This window comes from Marmota flaviventris, chromosome 17 (genome assembly GCF_047511675.1).
Source record: "Marmota flaviventris isolate mMarFla1 chromosome 17, mMarFla1.hap1, whole genome shotgun sequence".
Classification (NCBI taxonomy): Eukaryota; Metazoa; Chordata; class Mammalia; order Rodentia; family Sciuridae; genus Marmota; species Marmota flaviventris.
In genome coordinates, this window is record NC_092514.1 from 16,706,348 (window position 1) to 16,723,497 (window position 17,150).

The 17,150-nt window shown below is 40.9% G+C and overlaps 1 protein-coding gene across 4 annotated transcripts in view; it reads right to left on the minus strand.

Moving 5' to 3' along the window:
- The window catches only part of Specc1 (sperm antigen with calponin homology and coiled-coil domains 1), a 269,979-nt gene that overhangs the window by 215,556 nt on the left and 37,273 nt on the right, over positions 1-17,150 (minus strand). The gene's annotated exons all lie outside the window — the stretch shown is intronic.

Genomic DNA, 17,150 nt, shown 5'->3' on the forward strand with positions numbered 1-17,150 from the left:
GCACTCAACTTCCAAAGTGACCTTAAGTCTCTCCACTCTAGAAAACCTCCCCAACCCAAGTCCAGGAGGGTCTCCTTGACTGTCCATTTACCTGTGTGCCAGCTGGCCTGTAAGCCCTCCTGGGGGCAGCCTCATGGCCAGACTTAGTGGAAGGATCCAGAACAGACTCTCAATAACTAGACTTACCCCCAACCTTCCCATTGCTATCACCAACATAGCTTTTCTCTTACTTTCCTAGACTCCAAACTTTAGAGTCATTTTGGACTCTGCCCTTGGGTTACCATTCTCAAATTCCCCTCCCACATCGGCCAATCCAACTCCTTGAAGAGCTTTGGGTGGGAGCCCTCTATGTCCCAGCATAGGCTTGCACTGAAGTTCTGCCTGGAGCTCATTCTTTATGTATTCCTGACAGAATTCTGAAGTTTGGGCTGGGATTGGTCACTGTCTGCTCAAAACCCTTCACTTCTTTCTTATTTTTAAGTAATATTTATCCACAAGAAAGAAGCAGGCACAATGTTCAGTATTTTCTTATATCAGTCATCTCTCATGTTCCTGACTATCCTGTCAGGGAGCTGTTGTCATCGATCTTAAAGATCAGCAACAGGGGCTGGGGATGTGGCTCAAGCGGTAGCACGCCTGGCATGCGCGGGGCGCTGCGTTCAATCCTCAGCACCACAGACAAATAAAGATGTTGTGTCCACCGAAAACTAAAAAAAATAAATATTAAAAAATTCTCTCTCTCTCACTCTCTCTCTCTCTCTCTCTCTTAAAAAAAAAAAAAAAAAAAAAAGATCAGCAACAACAAATTGCCCAGAAGTTTGTTCAATTCCCAGTATAGGCCCAGGTAGCACCACTTCCAAGCTGTGGACCCAACTGGGTCATTTAGAAACAAAAGGAATTTATTGCTCACAGTTCTGGAAGCTGAGAAGTCCAAGATCAAGACACCAGCAAAATTCAGTGTCTGAGGGCTCATTCTGTGCTTCAAACTTATCCAATTTTATACATGAAATATGTATTTTTTTATCCATCAATGATATTTCAATGAAGCTGTAAATTTTTTCTTTCATTTACGATGATGCAATTAAAATGTTAAACTTTAGCTTTAAAAACTATTATTTTCTTAAAAAATACCACAAGGTAGGAAGGGGTGTTATTCAGAGGTAGAGTGTGTACTTAGCATGTGTGAAGCCCTGGGTTCAAACCCCAGCACAAAAACAAACAACAAAATCTCTACAAATCATTATGCCCAATGGCCTATCACCACTGCACTTGGGACAGAAAGCCAAACTCTTAGTCATGGCCCTCAAGGTCCTGGGACATGCCCACCTCTCAACCTTGGTTTGAACCACTCTTTCCTGATCACTCTTCTTCAGTTACAAAAATTGTTTCCAGTTTATTGAATAGGCCTTGCTGGTTCCCACCAAAGGGCTTTGTGCTTTGATCTTTTCTCAAAATCATTTCCTCTAAGATACTTTTTCTTCCCACTTTGTAGAGTAGCTCTCTCATCCAATGTGACAGATCACCTTGATTGTGGTCTTATTTCTTCTGAGCTTTTATCACCAAATGAAGACTTTCACCATAACTGATTTATCTGCCATTAATTATCTGCCTCCCTCCACCATGGAATGTGGGTGCTATATTTGGATTTGAAGTGTCCCCCAAAAGGTCCATGAACTGAAGGCTTGGTCCCCAGTCTGTGGTGCTATCAGGAGATGGTGAAACCTTTAAGACTCTGGTAGAGCCTAGTGGGAGGAAGTTAGGTCATTGGCAAGGGGATACTGGGACCTCAGGTCCTTCCTCTCTCTTTGCTTCCCGGCTGCCATGAAGGAAGATTCTTCTACTATGTGCTCCCATCATGATGTACTGTGCCACCATAGATCCCCTAAACAACCATTAACTAAAATCTCTAAAACCTTGAGCCAAAGTAAGTCTTCTCCCTTCTTAAATTGATTGTCTCAGGTATTTTGTTACAGTAATAGAAGTTAATATAGTTGTTGATAGAAGGGCTTTGCCTCCCTGGCACACAGCAGGTGCTTCCCAAAATATCAATGAATACTAGATTCCACCTTTCATGGAGGACATGCATATGGAGACCTTCTTGCTCCTGCCTCACCCAACCAGAAAGCTTTTATAGGTCTCAACACAGGACCCTGCCAATACAATAGGAGGCACTCACCTAAGCAGGTGCTAAATGAATTGGTGAATACAAAATAGAATAGAAAGCAATGATAATCCTTTTTCTGTAAGACTTATGAATGTCTCTAACCATTGCAAAAAAAGGGGGTCCCGAAATTGCTTTCAGAATGAGAACCCCATTGATATAGAGCTTTCTAGGATTATTACCTTAAAAATAACATTCATGTTGATGTATAAGCATTCATATTATAAAAGTTAATCCCATGAACTTATAGTCATGCTTGAGAAATAGTCCCTAAAATTATTCAGTACCAAATCTCTAAAGTCATTTCCTGCTCCATCTAATTTCCTGAATTTATTCCTGAAGGATGGCAGGATAATTTTTTGGTATACATCCTAGTTTCATAGTCAAAGAAAATAATACATTTTTATGGCTTATGGCTTAACTAGATGTCTTAATAGAAACATCATGAATGAATTTGTTGGTAGATGTTTTATAAAGTGGGAGCTGATGGTAACCACAGATTTAAGGAATGAATAAAATATCGAATGTGAGAACTTTATCTTTTATCCAACCTTTTCTGTTTCTTCCCGAGACTTCTATGTCAGATGGGACAAAGGGCAAAGCACTATGATGTCAGTGGTACAGCTTCCAGGACAACAAGCCAGTTTTGTCTCATTCTGTTCTATTTCCTCTTAAGAACAATGCAAGAACCCCACACACCCAGCAACGGCTGTGCCCTCCACCAATGGGCACAATGCCCTGGAACTCTTAAGACCCAAGAGGGAGGGGCAAACCCTTTCCCCCAGCACTGCTGAGCATTAATGTAATAAAGGACCCTCTATGACAAAGCCTCACCCATGGGTGAAGAGACCTGTCCACTCACCACATCCACTGCCCTCCTCTGCTCACTGGTTTTCTGACCACAGGAAGACATCACCAAGAAGAAACCAGTACCAGCTCTGCAAACTCAGAAGAGGCAGACCCCGCATGCCACGTGCCCATGCTGACCACACATGCTAACTATATTGCAAATGGAACTCCACGAGAGAAACCTCAGGTCATCTCACAAGTCCACTTATTGCAGAAGTGCCTTAAAAATTCAAGAAAAGCAAGCAATGGTGAAAGCATTCCATCCAGTCTACCACTTCTGATTCAGAGGCAAGAGCTGGTGTCAACTCTTTGACCATCATTGAGGGAATAAATCCTACATCAAGTGATTTTCATGAGTCACACGACAGGACTTCCTCCAGTGGCTCATTTCCCCTCCACTACTTCAGTTATGATTACTTATTTTTTCTTCCCCCGGAAAGACACTCATCTCTACCAGTTCTTCACACTCATCTGCATTGGATATCAAAGGTAGGATATGCTCTCTCCTCAGGAGGCCAAGTAAAGAATTCATCTAACAAATGTCCAAACTTTTTTGACCAATTCCTGACTCTGTGTGTGTGTGTGTGTGTGTGTGTGTGTGCAACCAATTTAAAATTAAAGTAGTTTGAGCTTGGTAAAACCTCAGATGTTAGCAAACGGGAGAAAAAAATCAGACTGGACTCTGGCTCCTCTTTCTCCATGATGGTGGTCTTCTCCTTTCATAATAGTACCTTCAGAGTCATTTGGTCACTGATATACTCATGAAGAACTTCCACAAACAGAAACAAGATTGCTATAATGGTGACCTTATTGAATTCTGCAAAGGCAGCCTTAAACCTTGCAAGCTTGAAAATCAGAGTAGAGGGTCTCAACTGGATCCCAATTACAAGGAGGGCTGTGGCCCAGGCATGTGGGGAGGCTGGCAGGGAGAGCTCCTGACAGACTGTCTGTCTGAGGAACTGAAGAGCTTCCTGGGAGAACTCTCAGCCTAGGAGAAGAAATGTAGTTAGGAATAGGGCCATTAAAAACCATTGAAAGAGCTAGTTCCTCAAGAAATTCTGAGGTGTCCCACCAGATTTATTGGGCCTTCTGCACTTTCTTATTGAAGATATAACTTTCTGGCACCTTGAAACTAAGCAACAGGGCAGTGGCAGTGAAGGTGCCCAGGGTGATGGAGGAAGCAGCCTGCCAGGGAAAGACTCCCATCTGTGGCCCAGAAGTTATGGAGAGGTATCTTCAGGACTGTGGGCAGTAGAGGCCTTAAGTGTAGTGGACATGATGGCTGCAAACATCTGGAAGAGTGGCTGAGTCTGTTCATTAATGTCACTCCTTAGGGCCACCAGGTAGAAACAGGGGGAAGAAAGAATTTACCTGGAGCGACTATAGGAACAAATGAAGCACAAACAACATCGAGATTGTCCCTCTGGGGTCTAACTCATGCCTGCACCATCACCCTGGGTACCCGGGTTGTGGGGGACACCCTCTATTGAACAGAGAAAGTGTGTTCTCTTGCACACATTGTGGGAGACAGTTATTGCTCAGAGCACCATGAGTTCTGGATTTCTTTATTGTTAACGGATTAAGTTAAATCACTGAATGCAGCTGATTTCCTTTTTGTTCTCACATTCCTGAAATTTTCTTTCCTAACCCACAGGCTTTAGCTATCTTCCTGTAGTGCCAGCTGGCTAATGAAAGCAACTGCTGTGCTTTGCAGGGTTAATTTATTCAGGGGCCTGCAATAGGCCCTGTCTCTCCCCTCAGCACCGAACACTTCTAGTATTAGATTTTAAATATATACAAGAACTACAAAGATGAGGGATTATTTTGCAGGCTGCTCCCGGGATTATCTTGTCATGACACATTTCTTACACAGTCCTCAGGAGTAATTCTACAAGGAACAGCCAGTACAGTTTGCACGACATGATCTGTGCCCAGGGTGGGGGACAGAAATGGTTATGTAACAGTGCTGCGGCCGCCCCCTAAGGATGAGCTCTTTATGACACAGTCTCATCTGACAATGTCCTGGCCTTCAAACAACAAGGCATGAGCTATATCATAAAGCCAACCCCGCCTCTTCTTTGTTTCAGGATATGGGACATTGAGTGACCCATATGGGGCCTCTGTTCTCCTCTGCCCACTCCTGCCAGCCACCATGCATAGAGACTCCAGGAACAGCCAATGCCCAACAGCTACTGGGACATAACAATCTATAATCCAGCCTCCAGCCTCCCCATGGCTACTCCAACCCCCAAACAGGGTTCCCACCCCTGGTTTCTGCTTTCTGTCTACCTCCTACTCGCCTCCGTGAAACTCAATCCCTGGTCTTTACCTGGAGATTAGTCCTGCTTCAAAAACCACAGTGAGCATCCTCAGCACCGTGTACACAAGCTCACCAGGGATTGAACTCAGGGGTACCACATCCCTGGTGAGCTCCTCACACCATAAGAATGTTGTTTACTTTGTTCCCCATCCCCAGCCCAGATGACCCAGAAGGAAGGGTTCTGTCTCATTCCTCTTTGTTTCTTAGCTCTAGGCCCAGTGCCTGGTTTACAATAAATGTTAAAGATGGGTCACAGACAGAAATGTGAAGTTTGAAATTAGAAAACATCCAGCAGAGGAGAGGAGGATCTTTGTGACCTTGAGTTTGGCAAAGATTTCTTTGATACAATACCAAGTACATAATCCATAAAATAATTTTAAAAACTAATAAATTGGAATTCATCAAAATGTAAAACTTCTGGTCTTCAAAAGACATGGCTGAGAAAATGAGAGGCTAAACAACAGACTGGAAGGAAAGTTTCTATGAAGGACTTCATTCCTGAATTTATAAAGAGTTTGTAAAACTCAATAATCAATAATAGTCTCAATAATCATAATGAAATGCACAATTCAATAAAAAGTGGTCAAAGACTTAAACACATACTTCACCAAAGAAGATATTTGAGCTGGGCATGATGGTGCACGCCTATAATCCTAGCAGCTTGGAAGACTGAGACAGGAGGATCGGGAGTTCAAAGCCTGCCTCAGCAAATTAGGCTCTAAGCAATTCAGCAAGACCCTGTCTCTAAATAAAATACAAAATGGGACTGGGGATGTGGTACCCCTGAGTTCAATCCCTGGTATGCCCCCCCCCCAAAAAAAGAAGATATTTGAATGGCAAATGGCAAATGAGCACATGAAAAGATGCTCAACATTATTAATCACTAAGAAAATGCAAACTGAAACCACAAGAAGAAGATATTATCATACACCTATCAGAATGGCTAAAAATTAAAAAGAAGTGTTAGAAAGGCTATGAAGCAAGTAAAGGGATAATTTTGTTGTTCTATAGCACAGTAGGGTGACTATAGTTAACAATAATGCATTGCATATTTCAAAATAGCCAGAAGAGAAGATTCTGAATGTTCTTACCACAAAGAAATGATAAATGTTTAAAGTGATGGTTATACTAATACATCAACATATTGCTAATGGAAATGCAAAATGGTACAGCTATTTTGCAAAACAGCACAGCAGTTTCTTAAAAATTAAACGTGAGCTGTGTGCAGTGGTGCATGCCTGTAATCCCAGTTGCTCGGGAGGCTGAGACAGGAGGATTGCGAGTTCAAAGCCAGCCTCAGCAATGGTGAGGTGCTAAGCAACTCAGTGAGACCCTGTCTCCAAATAAAATACAAATAGGGCTGGGGATGTGGCTCAGTGGTTGAGTGTCCCTGAGTTCAATCCATGTTCTCCCCCAAAATAAAATAATAATAATAATAATGAAAAGGTTGGGGGATGTGACTCAGTAGTTAGAAAACTTACATGCGCAAGGTCCTGGGTACAATCCCAGCACCAGAAAAAGAGTCAGCAGATATAAAAGAATGAACAGCACAGAAAAGGAAACTATCAACAGAGCAAAGAGAGCATACAGAATAGGAGAAAATATTTGCAAACTACACATCTGACAAGGGATATTAATCCAGAATATAGGAGGAACTCTAGCAAAAAAACAAACCAAAACCAAATCTGATTTAAAAATGGGTAAAAGACTTGAATAAACATTTCTCAAAAGAAGAAGTATAGATGGCCAACAGGCATATGAAAAAACAATATCACTCATCAGATATCAAAGCCACTATGAGATATCAACTCATCTAGTTAGAATGAACATAATTTTAAAAAGGATGTGGCAAAAAAAGGAACTCTTTCTTATACACTGTTCGGAATGTAAATTAGTACAGTCATTATGGAAACCATTATGGAAATATCTCAAAAAATTAAAAAACAAAACTACCCTATGACCCAGGAATCCAATTGGTGGATATGTTATAGTTTGGATCCAGAATGTCTCCAAAGGCTGGTATGTTGAAGGCTTGGTCCCCAGTGCATCAACATTCAGAAGAGGAGCTTTGGGAATTGATTGTATCCTCAGTGGGTTAATCCATCAATGAATTCATAGCTGAATGGACTACTGGGAGGTGGTGGAAACGGTAAGAAGTGAGACCTGGTTGAAGAAAGTGAATCCTTGGGGGTCAATCCTTGGGGACTCTATTTTGTCTCTCTTTTTTCTCTCTCTGCTTTCCAGCCACCATGAAATGAGTGGTTTAGCTCTACCACATGCTCCTTGCCATGATGGTCTGCATCACTACAAGCCCACAGCAATGGGGTCAGTGACAATGGACTGAAACCCTCATACTGAGAGTCAAATAAATTTTTTCTATTTTAAGACAGTTTTCTCAGGTAATTTATCAAAGCAACAGAAAGCTGACTAATAAATGAATTACACACACACACACACACACAGAGGAAATAAAATCATGGTATCAAAGAAATATCAGGACTCCTGTTCACAGCATTTGTCATAGCCAAGGTATAAATCAAATGAAGTATTCATCAATGGATGAATGGATAAAGAAATGTAGTATGTATATAGAATGGAATACTATTCGTCCATAAAAAGAATGAAATCAATTCACTTGCAACAACATGCTTGAGCCTAGAAGATATTAAGTAAAATAAATCAGACAAGAAATATAAGTACTGGATAATCTCATATTTGAATCTAAAAAACTTAATCTTATAAGAGAAAAGAGTAGAATGGTGTTTACCAGAATCTGAGGGTGGGGGTGAGGAGAGGTTGGTCAATACATACAAAGTTACAGTTAAATAGGAGGAATAAATTCTGAAGTTATAACTGCACAGTGAGGTGACTACAGCAAATGATAACAACACATTGTATATTTCAAAATAGCTAGAAAAGAGAATTTTGTATGTTCTCACCACAAAGAAATGATAAATGTTTTAGGTAATGGTTATGCTAATTACCCTGATTTGATCATTGCACAATGTGTTGAAACATCACACTGTACAATCTTTATGTGTCAAAAATAAGACTGGGGTGTAGTTCAGTGGGAGAGCACATACTTAGTTAACACAAGTCCCGAGTTTAATCCTCAACTTTGCTACATAATAAAATAATGAAATGTTTTAAAAGCTAAAAAAAATATGAATGAGCTACTTATATGCATTAAAAAATGGATGAATTTTAAATGCATCATGCTAAGTGAAAGCAGCCAGAATTCAAAGGCTGCTTACTATATGCACAATTCTTGTTCATCTTTTCATCCCAGATCAAATGTTACTTCTTCTCTAGATCCTTATCTGATTACTACCTTCCCCACACCTATGAAAAGAACACATGATTTGATATGCCTTCCAAGCATTTTTCTCTCTTACGTTTAATGCCTTCTTATGTATGACAGGGTATGAAAATATCACCTCTCCAACTAATTCTAAGCACCAAATCTGATTCACTTTTGCATTCATGCACAGACAGCATCTGGATCCATTCCTTACACGTGGGAAGTGCACAGAAATTTTGTTTGATGGGTTCATTAAAAATTAAATGGACAGGATACACTGTGGCAGATAAAGTTGGTGTGGTCAGCACTGTCACGATATAGTCCAGGAGTTTATATAACTTTGAGGGTCTTTTGATGATATTTCAGGTGAATGAAGGAATGAATACCAAAAGACAAAGATCAGCATTAGAAAGAAATCCACTCAGGGGCTGATGCATGAGAACAGGAAGCTGATGCAGGAGAACTTGAGTGAAACTAGAGCAAAGCTCAAATTCATATGAGACGCAGTCAAATGTTGAAGTCAGAACCCCAGTACCTCACAATGTGACTATATTTGGAGAGATCTTTAAAGAGGTAATTGAAGTGAAATGAGGTCTTTAGGGTGGATCCTAATCCAGAATAATGGATGGCCACATAATGAAAGGAGATGGGGACACAGACATAGCAGATGGAAGGCCTTGTAACTACACAGTGAGAAAATGCCACCTACCAACAAAAGACAGAATCCTCAGAGGGAGTTAACTTGCTGACACCTGGATTTGAAAATTCTGGCCTCCAGGATTGCGGGGGAAAAAAAAAAAAAAAAAAATATATATATATATATATATATATATATATATATATATATATATATATATATATATATATATATAATTTCTGATGTTTAGATAATGCACATCCAGTCTACACTGCTTTGTTACGGAAGCCCTGGAACACTAATTCAGCTGAGAAGGAAGGATGGGACAGCAAGATGTGGACTTGAAAGGCATTCCAGGTGAGAAGAGCACATCCACAGGCAGGCAAGAGAGCAACGCCAGCGTGTGGATGTTGGGGTGGCTCAGGGGGCAGTAGGAAATGAGCATGGCATGTAGTGCACAATAGCCCTGGGAAAAATGGGTTGGCAGAAGATTGTGGAGGTCCGGAATGACAGGTTAAAGATCTTAGACTTTGCACTGGGGTTGTGGCTCCGTGATAGAGTGCTTGCCTAGCACCTGTGAGGCACTGGGTTCCATCCTCAGCACCACATAAAAAATAACTAAAATAAAGCTATGTGTCCATTGACAACTAAAAATATTTTTTTAAAGAAAGATCTTAGAGTTTATTCTGTAGGCAAAAGTGCCTCTTCCCTCTAGGGTTGGTGGCAGCTAGGTATTATCTATAATGGGAGGAAGAACATGGCAGCTTCTCTAGGCATCCTGACAGGAAGTGGCACACACACCTGACAGACAAGGGTGTCAGCAAGCCTCCCAGCTGCTGCCACCTGGGCCACACTGCTGCCACGCGGGGGTGGGGAAGGTACCTGTAGTGGCTTTCTGTATGGATTTTTATGTGGGAAACTTAAGACCACAGCATAGCTCTCTTGTTGATCAGAGCAAGAACATATAATGGAGTCCTGATGCCCATAACCACCATGATCAGCAGCTCATTCTTCAGGATAGATCCCAAATGTTATGGTTTAGATGTGAGGAATCCCCCAAAGCTCACTTGTAAGACAATGCAAGAAAGTTCAGAGGTAAAATGATTAGGTTATGAGCATCTTAGCCTAGGCAGTGCATTAATCCACTTGAATGAATTAATTATAGGAAGGGTGGTAATAACAGGAAGGAAGGGTGTAGCTGGAGAAGGTAAGTCACTGGGGGCATGTCTTTGGGGTATATATTTTGTTCTTGGTGAGGGGAGTTCTCTCTGCTTCCTTTTGGCCATATCCTGAGCTGCTTTTCTCCACTCCACATTTTCATTGTGATATTCTGCCTTACCTCTGGCCTAGAGCAGTGGAGTTGGTTATATATGGACTGAGACCTCTGAAATAATAAGCCAAATAAAAATTTCCTCCTCTAAAATTGTTCTTGTCAGGTTTTTTTTGCTCACAGAGGCAAAAAAAAAAAAAAAAAAACTGACTAAAACACCAAATCTACCTGGATTATCTTCTGGATGCAGGGACCATCCTCTGATTCACCTCCATCCTTCTACTTACCCCCTCCCTCTGCCAGCTCATCTTTCCACACGAACCACAGTCATCCTTTTAAATATAGGTCAGATATTGTCACTCCCCTGCTCCAAACCCTCTAGTGGGTCTCCAGGCTCCTCAGAATAAAATCCAACCTTCCAACTGTGGTCCCATGCATGCCCTGCACCTCTACCCCGGGGACCTTCGTCTTCCCATCATTCCCTGTGCTTTGCTGAACTGGGAGAGGAAAAGTCAACCCTACGAGGAATCATGGGAACTCACTTGTTTACACAACCAGACAGCTGGGGACCGTTTCATTCTTGTGTTTGCTCAACAAACATTTTTGGACCACCTTCTGTATCTCAGGCACTGTGGCCAGCACCAGGATACAGGGATCGGCAAAAACAAACCCCGTCTCTCCCTACCTGAGGTTTGTGGTCCAGTTCAAGGAACTAGTCAATAACCACAAAAGACACAATGTCAACAGTGAAAAATGCAAGATTTCATCGCAAATGGATATGACCAAGTCAAGGAGGGAAAGACCCTTCAGGTGACATTCCCAGGATAACAGGCATGAATGAAGTGAAAAGAGAGACATCCACAGGCAGAGGGAACAGAAAAGCAAGGGAAGGAGATACTGTGGCAGGAGGTAGAAACACAAGTATGTAGGACTTAAAGTTCCTGCTCTGCAGGGGCCAGGTTGGCAGGGGAACCTCACGAAAGATTCATGATTTGGCTAACAATTTCAGGTGCAGGGGACTACCACCCCTTACCTTCCCTGGCTCTGTCAGGTGGGCCCAGCCCCACTCAGGGAAGGCCAAAGAAATGCCCAAATGGTCTCAGTAGTCCAAACTACTTCACCAAAGCTGCTGTACCAAATGCTTGTCCTAGGATCCCTCTCCATGCTGAGGCTACCAGGTGGCACAGAGGAAGCCAGGAGGACTTCCTATATATGTGCTCAGACCCCATCAAGAAGAGACAGCCTGGGCTGGGGTTGTGGCTCAGTGATAGAGTGCTTGCCTAGCATGCATGAGGCACTGGGTTTGATCCTCGGCACCACATAAAAATAAAAAATAAAGATATTGTGTGCACCTAAAACTAAAAAATATTTTTAAAAAAGAAAAAGAAAAAGAAAGAGAGCTAGCCGGGTGCAGTGGTGCATACCTGTAATCCCAGCTACTTGGGAAGCTGAGGCAGGAGGATCGTGAGTTCAAACCCAGTCTCAGCAATTTAGTGAGGTCCTGAGCAACTCATCAAGACTCTGTCTATAATAAAATATAAAAAAGGGCTGGGGATGTGGCTAAGTCGTTAAGCACCTCAGTTCAATCCCTGTTAGTACCCCCACCCCATGCCCCACGAAAAAAGAAGAGAGAGCTAACAAAAGTTCCAGTAGCAGGTGGATACCCCAGAGGTCTGCAAGCCCCCAGGATCTCATCCTTATCTACCTGTGATCCCTCCCCAACTCCTATACCCCAGGGTCATTTACTTCAGGCACTTGTGGCTCTTCTCATTAGGATGAACCCATTACTGCAGCAACCAGATGAGGCTCTCGCCCAGCCGGCCTCAGAGGGACCCTCTGATTCCCCAAGTTGTAATGTTTTGCTGGCTTACCTCACCCACTCTTACAATTGTACAAATGAAATAAATGCCCCGCAGTCTCTTCCTCTTGTTCTCATCTCTTTCCTGCAATGTCCTTCCTGAATTCACTGACAACCAAGTCATTTTCTGCCTGCTAACCATCTAAACTTAATACATGTCTTTTCTCTCACATCAATAGCACCCCTTTGGTGATCTAAGCTACCCTGTTTATGCCTAACACCACGTTAAAGCGCTCTCCTTCATTAAGGATCATTATAAAACTGTCATCATTTGGTTTGCACTGTTTCTCATTTGCAGTAAGCCACAGAACTTCCTTTTAAGGTACATTAAGAAGGTAACTGGATTTTAGGGAATTGAATTCATGTTGGTAGTAGGCTATGGCAACAACTGTGAAAAGAGGAATTAAATGACTAAAATCTAGGAAACAGTGGTCCCAATGAAAGGAAGGGCGGTAGGAGTGCAGAGGAGGAGATGAAATAGGAGAGATGGGGGCGATGGAATTAGCATGAGGTGAGAAGTGGTTGAATGTGCGCCATGGTGGGGGGCCTCAAAAACACGCTGACATTGCCTGTAAGTGCTTCTCAGAACAGCCTCAGCTTTTTGGCCCTCCTGGCCTCCCTTCCAAAGAAGCCCTCCCCTACAACTCTCCATCACAAGCCCCTCACGGTAGCTTCACAGCTATGATCATAAGCAGTGATGGGGTTTATTAGTGTGTTTACTGTCCCTTCTCTACTGGTGTGTAGGTCCCCAAGGCTGGCATATTATCTTTCTCGCTCACCCTTGTCTCCCCAGGGCCTCACACACTGCCTGGCTCAGACTAGGTCCTAGATATATGCTAGATATATAACTGCATGCTATAGTTTGGGTTTGGTTTGAGTGTAGCCCACGAAGGTTCAAGTGTATGAATGAAGTTGATCCCCAGGGTGGTGGGGGTGTTGAGCTGGTGGATCCTTTAAGAGTTGGGGTCTTGGGCTGCAGCTGTAGCTCAGTGGTAGAGAGCTTGCCTTGCATGTGTGAGTCACGGGGTTCGATCCTCAGCACCACATAAAAATAAATAAAATAAAGGTGTTGTGTCCATCTACAACTTAAAAAACAAAAAAAAGTTGGGGGCCTCGTGGGAGGTGGCCAGATGATTGGGAGGGGCCACTCATGGAAGGGATTATGGTTAATTCCTGCAGAGCAGGACTGCCCCTTGAATTTCCCTGGACTTTCTGTCTTATTATGTGATCTCGCCCTCTCACCCGTCCTCCTACCATGATGCCATCTGCCATGTTGTGATGTACCCAGAGGTGAGGATCAGAGGCTGAACATATGGGGGGCCATCTGATCTTGAACTTTCAACCTCTAAAACTGGAAGCAGAATAAACCTCTTTTTAAATAAAATACCCAGTGTCAGGAATTCTGTTTTGGCAACAGAAAAAGGACTAAGACATTGGAGAAAGGGCTATTTTGGACCTCAGATGATGGCTTTTTAAAATAGAGATAAGGAACATAGGATGAAAAGGCTGGAGGAACACAATGACTCTAGAGGGTGTCTATAAGCCCTATAGATGGGGACATCACACCAAAGCCTGAAAACAGGGACGGAAGTTAGGAAGAGGTCACCACCCATAAATAAAATAATTTTTCCTCCATGCTCCTATGGGATTGAGTGTTCTCAAAAGTTCCTTGCCCTTTTTTTTCCCTAAAATCTAAGTTAAAACCTTTAATAAATCTTAAAATACTGCCTCCTAAATGCTCACTTTTCCTAAAATTTGCCATCTACTTTCCCAACCCCGAGTTTCTACACCTAGGATCCTGCTCCCAAAAACCATCTTGCCTGTGGGTTTGGAAAAATGCCTATTTATATCACTTACGTTTCACAAACAAAACAAATACAGACTCATAAAATATTTAAACACAGCCATAAATGTAACAAAAGGAGAAAATGACCTTGCCCTAATATGTATAATATTTTCTAAGATATATTGAAGATATGCACATTTTGCATTTTGAAAGATTTTTATAAATTTGCTATAGAAAAAAAGATTTCCAAAGTTTTGTTCCCATTCTTGCTAATGCTCATCTCCATATGTTCCCTTTATACTGAATATTGTTTATGTTTTCATTTTGTTGTGGATCTGTTGCATGGGAAGTGATTTGTAATTAGCATTTGAATTTGAATTTTCATGATTATTTCTGAGGTTGAACATTATACAATCATTGGCCTTTTTCTTCTGAGATTTACTTGCTTATAACTTTTGCCCATTTTTCTTTTGTTTATACGTTTCTAAGTGATTTGTGGGAATTCTTCACTTATTATGAATAGCAATCTTTGCATGTTACATGTATTTCTTTCTGCCTGCACTTGCCTATCTTTATAGTGTATTATGTTTTAACTACATAAAGTCAAATGTTTCCTTCTTTTCCTTTTTTGGCTTATGATAACCTTCCTTGTCTCCCAAGATTTCATGAAAGGTTTCATAATGCACATTTATGTGTATAAAATTCATATATATTTATACTTCAAATACGCCCTACACATATCTGCATACATCAGATATTTTCTCAATGTGTGTGTATGTATGTTTTAATTTAGCTTTTATTTCCTCACTCCCAAAACACTGTGGAATAGACACTGTTATTACCCCCATTTCACAGATAGCAAGATGAAGGGACAAAGATGTTACTTAAGGCTGAGCCATTTGCCTCCTGTGCCCAAGGTCTTAAGCAGTGCCTTATTTTGACTCAACATTACTCCACACAACTTATTCTTTCAACATATTATAAAAGCCACAAAATTTACCACAATGTGATAATGCCATAGAAATAGCTCCTACACATAAACAGGCAATACACAAAAAAACCCTGAAGGTATAAAAAGATGAAATTATAAAATATTAGAGAATCTGAGGATTGTTCTTAAATAATAGTGGAAAAAAGAGGTTAACATTATTTTTAAAAAGTCAATTTATTTTCACATCATCTACTAAAGTGAATATGAGAAGGAAGTGAATCCTTAAATGGCAAGAACCTAGATATTAAACTAAGAAGAATCAGAAAAAGGAGATTTTATTGTGGAAAACTGTTAAACTGCTGCATGTTTTGTTTGGTTTGGTTTTTAGTTTTAGTACTGGGGATTAATCCCAGAGGCACTTTACCACTGAGCTGCATCCCCAGCCCTTTTTAAATTTTGAGACAGAGTCTTACTAAAGTGCCTAAGCTGAACTTGTAATTCTCCTACCTCAGCCTTCCAAGTCCTTGAGATTACAGGCATGCACCACTGCACCCAGTGGGTTTTTTTTTTTTTAGAACTCATTTTTATTTTTATTTTATTTATTTTTAATTGTGTGTATTGCTGGAGGTTGAACGCAAGACCTTATACTTGCTAGGCAAGCATTCTACCACTGAGCCACATTCACATCCTAAAAACTCATTTAAAAGGTAAACAACAGACTGAGAAATAACGGACAAAAAATATGGCAAATACATATTATTTAAAGACAATACAAATTAGCAAAAGTCAAAATCAAACGTTAAAATCCTAAAATAATGATCAAAATAGAATGTGCAACTTGTAAACAAGCATATGAAAAAAAATGTTCAGCCTAACTAAATTGAAAGAAATGCAAAATGACAAAACAGAGTCCCTATTTTACCTATTCCCTCCCCACGGTTCTGTCCACTGGTAGAATGAATGAAATTAAACTGTTACTCTCTCACACAGTGTGGATAGAAGATAACTCAGATACCAACCAATCTTCATTAAAAAGTTCATGCCCAAGATGGGGATGTAGCTCAGTGGCAGAGTGCCTGCTTAGCCTCAAAACATACACACACACACACTCACACACACACACACGTACAAGGGCAATCTCCAGCATACACATAAACAAAGTTCACACCCTTTTACCCAGCAATTCCACATCAGCAAATTTACAGATAAAGCCCAAAAAACATGAGAAACATTCTATGGCTAAAAATAGTTATTTATAATAGCAAGAAATAAACAAAGAAAGAAAAATAAAGGAAGGAAGGAAGGCAGACAGACAACCTAATCTTTTTTTACAATATTTTTTTAGTTGTAGATGGATGCAATACCTTTATTTAATTTATTTATTATTATTATTGTTTTTAAATATTTAGTTTTTAGTCTTAGGTAGACACAATATCTTTATTTTATGTGGTTTTGAGGATCAAACCCAGTGCCTCATGCATGCTAGGTGAGCACTCTACCACTGAGCCACAAACCCAGTCCCTAATTTATTTATTATTTTTATGTGGTGCTGAGGATTGAACTCAGTGCCTCACACGTGTCCAGGCAAGCACTCTACCACTCAGCCACAACCCTAGCCCACAACCTAATCTTTAAGAACAAGGAATAAATTATTTATGGGACAATCACTTAATAGAACATTATGCATCATTTAAAATAATTGTGAAACTATATAATAACATTAAAAACCCCTGTGCTAGAAAATCTAGTTGTACAAGTAGAAAGAATTATAGAAATTCTGAGTCACTGTTTTCTCTAACTTCCAAATTTGCTAAAATGCTCTATCAGACCATAAGGTCTGGACTGAGAGAGACCCAAGTTCCTGTCCTGGCTATCTCACTCTCTTGTCCACCCACCTGTCTGACCATGGTCAGGTTACATTACCACTCCATTCCTTTGTTTCCTCACCTAAGAGAAGGTTATAAAGGGGCTACTGTGAGAATCAAGTGAAATAATAATTGTAAAGAGTTTCAATGCTGTACCTGTCTTCACAGAGGG